Below are 9131 nucleotides of genomic sequence, written 5' to 3'. Positions count from 1 at the left end.
TCACTCGATCGTTTTTTGCTGTCGCTCTTCCACACACGACTCCACGCACACACTCGCAGTAGGCCTAGCTGGTCCACAGCACAACACAAGACACAGCGTCGCGCTCAAGGCACACTTCGTTCGCTACTCATCGCACCAACACACACACCATCGCACGAAATCCACTTCACCTCACCACTTTGGCTGATCTCACCTCATTCCGTTCTTCCAACTTCAACGTCAAAACCTTGGCTCCACCCCTTTCCGTTTGCGCTCTCCCTCGCTCTCACCTGCAACCATTGCGTACCAGAACGAGTGCGCAACTACTCCTCACTTCTCTCACGCGTACACGTACACACCACCACAAGCGCCTTGCTCTCCTCGTGTCTTCACCACACACGACTATACGCGCTCCATCTCCCCATCCCTTTCTATCGTTTTTCACCACTCAAACTTGTGTCGAGCTGCTGTGGTGCCGGTACCTCTCTAGAAAGAAAGAAGAAACAACACAAAACAGTGGTGCATGCGTACAGGAGCTGCCACCACCACCACCACCGGGAAGAGGCAGCCTGCTGGGACCAACCCGCGGGAGAACTTCGCGAAGAGCGCGCGCTTCATTTTGCTCAACCTGCTGCTGCTGGTCTTGGCCGACTCGGCGCGGAAACTCTCCGCAAACCAACCGACGACGGTGAAAATTCTTGTTTGCCGTGGGGTGGAAATTTTGCTGTTCTATAGTTTAGCAAGGTGCGGAAGCTGAGAATTTCAGGTGCTGCGTCGAGGTGGATTTCTTGGTTCTGGTTAGAATTAGTACTAGGATCGTATATATGTTTTTAGTTGTTAAGTGCAATAAAGGTAAGTAACAAAAGTTAAAAAGTGAAGAAATTGAAGAATAATTGGAAAAGATACATTTAAACAGAAGTAAAGTGACAATGTGAGACAATTGCTTGGTAATTTAAAAAATATCATTCAACAGGATTGTTCAGTTTATGTTATAATTAATAATCAAAGCTTTCAAAACAGTTTAAGAGGAAATAAGTCAGAAGTGTTGATAGATTAATGTTGCCTTCCAATAAAAACAATTAATGTCAAAAAAAAACTGGAAAACACATACTTTCAAAACTTAAAATTTTATTTTGTATTTGAATGAAGATTGATTAAAATACCTGTTTTATTTTTAAAATATTTTTTCACTTCCGTTGTGCCAGGGCAGCTTAGTGACTTATTTTAGGTTCAGTGGTTACATGGTACATTTCTACAAATATTTTTCTTCAGATTCAATTGACAAGTGTATATAATTAGCAAATAATTTGAAAAATTGCAGCATTTAGACTAGTTCAAAACTTATGAAAACTAACGTTTAGCCAGAAAAGAGTGGAGGCTTATCACAGTTTATGTGTACTTTTGAAAAAAAAACTTGCTTACTCACTTCTAATGAATCTATTTATTACTTGTTATCGATTGGAAACGCTTTTCAGAAGCTCTATGCCAACATTAGGTGTCGGATGGAAAAACATACAATATTATGAATAGTTTGAAAATATTTAAAACTCGAATATTCTTGGAAACCTGAGTAATCATTTAACTAATTTGATGAACCACTGAACAAAACAAAAGTTTCCGTTCTAAGTTAATATTTCAATAGGACGTAGCTTTGCTTGAACACGCCTAATGTTACGTCCTACTGTGAAGACAACAGTTGGTGTCAAACCATTGGGGCTAAGAACGATTATGTTGTTATTAGCGGCAAAAAAAAAGTTATTATGAAACACGATTGTTTTAAGCAAATGGTTACGAAATGTTTTTTTTGTTTTTTTATTTCAAGAAAAATTATGACAAAAAATATGTAAAATCGAAAAAGAAAACAGCTCAAATATTTCTTAAGGTGAAGCCGTTGATCATCATTCTAAAATTCTCTGTATTGAATTAAATGTAACAAATTTCTGCACCAAAATAAATCAGCATAAGCCAGTTGTTGCCTTATTGAAGCCACTGAAAGAATTTTTGGTCTAAATCAAATGTGTTTCAAAATTTATATAATTTTGTGGCACAATCATTGACGTTCTAGTTGGAAATCATTGATTAATGACAATTTCCACAACTTTGCAAGGAAAGGGACATCAGCATGTGTAGGGCACTATACTGAACAACTTGTAGAAGAAATTTTGTCAAAATATTGATAGCAACGCAAAATTTATATCTTTAAACAAAAAATCATGGCAATGATGGAAGTCTTCTTCTTCTTCACTTTAAAAATGATAAATATATTTTTTGATTCCGAAAAACTAGCATTCTTTTCGAGAAACTGATAATAAACATTTTAAATGTAGCAGGAATGATAAGTCGTTTTCATTACTCCAATGTATATTCGACAGCGAATGTAATATTTCATCTTTTTTTTAATCGCTAGATAAATTATCCTTCTTATTCCTATTCACCCATATCCATACCTAATATTTGAATGAACTTATTGATAATTTGTCCTTAAATAATTTAATCGTGTACCGTTAACTTGGGTGAATTGGGAATGCAGTTGTTTTAACAACTTTTAAATGTGGTACAGTTTCGAATATAATAAAAGAATAAAAAGATCAAATCTAAAATTTGTGATTGAACTGCTGATTTAGTACTGAATCAATACTTCAATTAAGAGCGAGTCCAGGAGTCCACGAACAGGGCATACCCCTTTGTATGGGATGTCGTTTGGTCCTCACCAATCTGCCTGAAATTTTCAAGGGTTGTTTGTACACATAAACTAGCTTCTGGCCAAAATGTGGGCACTCTAGGTCAACGGGAAGTGGGGTGAATCGGGACACAAAGTTTGAAGGTTCAGAAACGTCAAAATTCTTAAAAGAGGCTATAACACGAATATGATAAAATTATCACCAGAAAATGGGATCTTAGGGGTCCCCGAGCAAAAATCACTATCAGTAAAAGTGTCTATTTAATATGTTAAACTATCTTACCCAAAGCGTTCTCAGTCTCAGATGGTAGTCCCAGATGTCCCCTACAAGCTGCAGGTTGAACCGAGTTGATATCTGGATGGCACACTTTTTTATTTGAGTTTAAACATTGTGCTATTTTTTCACTAAAATGCCAATAAGATTTAACCAATTGGGATGCTTCTCCCTGCATTTTGTTGCATTTTAAGGACCTTTCAGATGCATTTTGAATTTTAAAATTAATTTGAATTGCTTGAGTTATATAATATGGTGGTTGAAATATTTGCAAAAAATACAAATTTGAAATGCAAAGATTTTGAATTCGACTAAATAATATCAGGATTACTCGAAATGATCATTTTCTAGTCAAAAGAAGGTTTGCAATTAAATATTCCAGACGTTTCTCACCCACGTGGTAGCTGTCTGACACATGGCGTCGCGGTGTTCATCAAGCTTTCATAGCATGCTAAGGAAAATTTGATGCTTTTTGAGGGAAAACCGTTGATTTCGGAGACATCGGATTGTTTGCCGATGCACCAGGTCTAGGGACAACTGATCCATATGCTCTCTTCGGGAAAAGTGTTCTCCAGACCATTCCCCATAGGCCTGACCATACCAGAAGTTGGCGCGTGATATTCCCAGACCTGTAGGAGCGTTTGAACAAAAAGTTCCAATTTCCCATAGTAATTCCCATGTAAACTTTAACCCTGATGCGCGCAGCCAGTTTACAACCAAATGAGTTGATATTTGGCATGAAAGTCCCTATGGGCATGCCCTACAAGGGGAACCATACTAAAACTTGATCCGAGAACTTTTTGAAAAACGTACCCACCCTATTATATATAGCCTTTTTAAGATTTTTGACATTGTTGAACCTTTTTAGTGTCCTGATTTGCCCAACTTTCCGTTGACCTAGAGTGCTCATGCTTTGGCCAGATGCTAGTTTTAAATGTAAAACAGCCCCTGATTGGTGGCAGATTGGTGAGGTCGATGCGAGATGGGTATGCTTTGCTCGTGAACTCGCTCTTAAGTGCTTGTGGTTACTTGAGTAGTGCTGAAAAAAAAGTACTACTGTGGTATTGTACACCGCAATTTCAAAAAATCATAAAATATGAGCATTGGGGTTGCCCAAAATCGGGCTTCCCCCAGAAATTAAAGATTGGCCCATCACTAGACTAAATTAAAAATTTGAGCTCATTCTGACCACTGGAACCCTTCCCTCTAATTGCTTGAAGTTTGTATGTGAAAAATCGTCAAAATGTATGGCGAAAAGCAGAAGATTTGTTTGACGCTTGTTAGAAGGTTTGCATTCTTGAAGTGAATTGTTCAGTAGTAATAAACCATTTCATTTTCTCATATTAAATACCTGCTTATCCTGAGACTAGCTGTTTCGACATAAACCAAGTTTGATACAAATATATTCCCATAATTTCGCTGCCGGTGAACGGGTATTGGATAGGACGCACAGAATAAAAAATTCTGCAGATTATTTTTAAGTGATCATTGGAATCTGATACAAAATGTCGTCACTCGCTTTAGCTCGCGATTATTGCGTGTGTGTTAACAAAAAATTGAGTCAATTTCACACCTTTTGAGTGTTGTCTTTTCCTCCACCACACTCCTCGCTGCCCCAACCAAAGTCTAGTTTACAGCAAAAAAAAAAGAAGGATGGCCATCGCGAGTTTGCCCGCCGGCCTGCCCTCGGACCCTGCAAGTGCACTCCGCGTTGCAGACATCAGACCTATCGAGTGTGAGGTGAGGTTATTGTATTCAGTTTGCTAAAAATTTGAATTTCTAATTCGAACGTCAAAAAAAAACCTAGCCACAGCCACAAGTCAATAATATGGTGGTTGTCGTCTTACTTTACCGCACTCACTCACTCACTTTGCAACGTTGTTGAAGAGGTGATGGACCCCTCGAACTTTAATGGCACTTTTCGCAGGCGCGCGCTCCCTCTCGTGTTAAAGTGAAATTTAATTCTAGTTTGAAAGTAAATTGGAAAATCGATAAATTGCTCTCGGTGGGTTTTTGCGCTCGCTTTTTTGGAACTTTTCTGTTCTTCTGTTGCCCTCCGGAGCCCCCGAAGAGAGTGACACAAGTCGACTGAGTGGGACATGCCCTGGAGGCACTCACCAACGGAACGGCGACGACAACGACGACCCGATTGTTGGAATGTTTTGCACGAGTCCTGGCGGTGGCAGGGTGGCCACTTGAAAAGGGATATTTTAATGTCGGAGAAATGTTTTTGAAGTGCAATAATAAGATTTCATTCAATATTTTATTTATGTTTATGTTCTGTATGATGTATTGATAACGGATAACTCAAACCACGAGAGATATCCAAATTATTAATTTCCAGGTTAACTAAACTATTCAATAATCACAAAAACGTAGTGAAATCTAGTATGCAATCAGCATAAATCATCATTTTCATTCAAAGCGATGGAAAATTGTATTCTATCGTATTTTATTTATTTATTTTTAGACAAATGCTAATAAATTCATCGACGCCTCTGTGCTCTCTTATAATAACTAGATAGGAAATTCAGCAGGCTTAGAACACAAAACATGAAATAAATCTTTATAAATCAGTTTCTTATAAATGGTAATTTTTTAGTATGTAATACATATTTTAATCTCAACAAAAACATATTATTTTTAAAACCATTAAGGCCATTGCAAATATTTTCCAAAGCTTATGTCGCCTTCAAAATTGGTTCGAAAAATCAGAGGACCAAAAATTATTTTTTTCGAAAAAAATCAAAACTTCAATGGAAATAGAAGTTTAATAAACTGAGAACAATCTAAAATGCCTTTTTCTGCATTGATAATCATATTTAGCATGTTTGGACTCGTTTAAAAAAAATGAACTTTTATCAATGCCTCAGGCATTGATTTTTTAGGCATTAATAGTAATTTGCATTGAAATTTTGTAGTTATTTTTTGTCTTTTAGTTCTCAATTTTCCCCATTTTCAACGTTCTTAAATTAAGAAGTATGAGAACCGTAAACTGGGAGCACAATATTTTGATTTTTCTGGTTGGTTTCAGTTAGAACAGACTCAGACCAACAAGTGCTCTAAAAACTGCCCTATTCAGAAGTCCCGATTCGCCCTAGATTACGGTAAAATTAGGAGAACATATTTTTTTTATTGTTAAATATACAGACACGTTTTTATTGAAACATTTGACAACATAATATTTTATAGGAAAACAGGGAAAACATGTATAATTTAAGCACCTTAAAAAAATCGTTAGGCCATTGAAAATTTTTGAATTTTGTTAATTGATCTTATATCATCTATAAATCAAATTTTGCAGATAGTTGATTTGCATTTCCTGGGAAACGTTTGTTTTCCACTGGAATGTTATTTGCCCTCAATAAAGCGGAGATGAGCATGAAGTCAGCAATTTTTTAGCCTCTCGATTCTCAGGAAATTTGTTTGAGACTACAACAAGCGACATTAGATTAGAATATTTCAACACGCAATAAATTTGTGGTAATCTGTGGAAATTTTAAAAATTAAACTTGTAAAATAAATGTCAATAACTTTAATATATGACCAGACCACAAAGTTGAGTACAGCCCAGAAATGAAAAACTAAAGAAAGGTTACTAAGACCCCTTCATCGAAGCGATTTCCTTTGTTGAAGGCAGTAAGTCATTTAGTATTAAGCATCGGCACCAATATTAAATTATTATTTTATTCAAACTCTGGCATTTTCCGTGAGAATCTTCATCAAAAGATATTCTTTTATCGCTCATCATGAGGAAAAATCGGAAGGGAACATGACTATCCTCTCTGGCGCACGAAAAATCGGTAAATGGAAACTGAAAAAAATAATCACAGGGATTATTCAGCGAAACATCGATTTCACTACTACACCTGCAGGTGTAATGTCAAACGCCCAAAAATGACCAGTCATTGTTCGTAGATGAATAATGGTTGTAAACAAAACTAAATAAATCAATTCAAATGGTGCTTACAATCAAAATCACAAAAAAATAATCTGCTGTTTGATTTTTTAAAGTTTGGGAGCGATTTTGTTTTGCGTGTTTTGCGTCTCTTCTCTCTTTCGCGGTGAAAGATTTTGCTCGTGAAAAAGATTTTTTGGCAATTATTCCATCCCTGCAGCAATTTCAAATATTCAGTTCATATTCATTCCTGACCTTATTTTTAATGTTACCATAAATAAGGATAAAACAACTTTCAAATGTGGATGCCTACTACGACCAACTACGAAAGATTTAAAAGTTGAACATTTCAGCATTCGAATGGATGCTAAAAAGTACTTTTCAGTACTGTTTTTTGGCGATGAAAACTATTTCTATTCGTCAATTGAGAATGCCTTAAAAAGAAAGAAGTTTCACAACAGGATTGCAATAATCTAATTTTTTTATATTAATATTTCATGTTTTAGGAGACGCTACAGGTATCTTTTGCGTCACATTACAAGTCGAGATCCACAACTTCACAAGAACGAGTTCCACAACTTATTATTTATATATTTTTTTTTTTTTTTGATAAAAAGCAGATAGAATTTGCATTAGATGAGGACTTAAATTTTTGCTTGTTTGGGTTCACTGTTTCAATGTATTGCTTCTTTTTCTGCATTTAAGTCGCTGCAAATATTTTTCAAAGTTTATGTCGCTCCCCTCTTCAAAATTGGTCAAAAAAATCAAGGGGCGAAAAAGATTTTTTTTTAACATCAAAATTTCAATGGAAATAGAAATCTAATCAACTGAGAACAATCTAAAATGCCTTTTCCGGCATTGATAATCATATTTAGCTTGTTTGGGTCAATTAAAAATATTTTGAACTTTTAAGAAATTACAATATGCAGCACCGAAAAAAAAAAATTTCTCCCAAAAAATTTTTTTTTTCAATACTTAGATGTCTTGAAATGTCATGATTGCAAAACAACTGGACAGGTATATAATGCATTTTAAAACACTCTTTTCATTCAAATGTTGATACCGTGGCCTGTAATTTCAATTTTGTAACATTTAATTTTTTTTGCCCAATAACCCAGATTTAGACTCAAAAACCATACTTAATCCACCTTTAGGTGTTTGGTCACATTCATAAAGTGATTACACTACACAGCCTCTCAAAATTGTATAAATAACACTTATTTTTATCAAAATATCTGAGATCCAGCCTAAAAAAATGGAATTAAAAACACTAAAGTACTTATAACTTTCGATTGGGTTGTCAGGTTTTCAATCTTTTGGACTCTTTGAAAAGATCTCTTGATTACCCATCCAACGATAGGTGGCATGGTAGATCTGGTCAACGTTTTCATCAAAATATCTGAGATCCGGCCACTAAAAAGTGTAGAAATAACACTTAAGTGGTAATGACTTTTAATAGGGTTGTCAGAACTTCAAAGTTTTGGGCTTGTTGGAAAGGTCTTTTGAATACCTTTCTAAAAATGTGTAGCATGACGAAAAACACCTTTTTTCAATTTTCCTAAGTTTAGCTTACATCATTTTTAGCATAACTTTTGAAGTACTTTTCTGAACATTATAATATTAACTAGGGTCTTGTGGGACCCCAAGACGGACCGAATCAGACCAAAATGGTCCAAATCGGATCAGCCAGTTCGGAGATAATCGTGTGCATATTTTTCGTACACGGACTTACAGAGTTACACACGCACAGACATTTGTTTAGAATTTGATTCTGATTCGATAGATACACGTGAAGGTGGGTCTACGATGTGGAATAAAGTAGTTCATTTCTGGAGTTTTTTTTTTTAAATGTCCATAAACCAAATTTTCAGTTTTTGATTTTTGGGTGTTTCTTAAACCGCCTTGAGTCAGGGGTATTAAAAAACACTCAAAAAGCTAAAACTGAAAATTTGGTTTCTTGGACCTATTAAAAAAAACTCCAGATTTTTCGAGTGATTTTAAAGCCTTTCCTCATTGAGGTGAGGAAGGCAAAACGAAGTGAGTCGCCACCCTGCTGTTGCCTGCCCTGCCGCTGCCGGCTTCTATTGTATTGTGTTGTAGGTTATTTCAACACCACTCCCCCGCACTCGCCGCGCCACAACAATGGCATTTGTGTCGGTGTCGGTGTGCCGGTTAAATTTGAATGTGGTGAATAAATTGATTTTCACTCTCGTTGATGCTCTCGTTCCTCTCCCCCCCCCCCCCCTCCCTCTAGAGTGGTGGTTGAATCCTTTCACCCTTCTCGGCCGACGATCATCAGC

This window comes from Culex pipiens, chromosome 3 (genome assembly GCF_016801865.2).
Source record: "Culex pipiens pallens isolate TS chromosome 3, TS_CPP_V2, whole genome shotgun sequence".
Classification (NCBI taxonomy): domain Eukaryota; kingdom Metazoa; phylum Arthropoda; class Insecta; order Diptera; family Culicidae; genus Culex; species Culex pipiens.
This window is presented reverse-complemented; position numbering follows the sequence as displayed.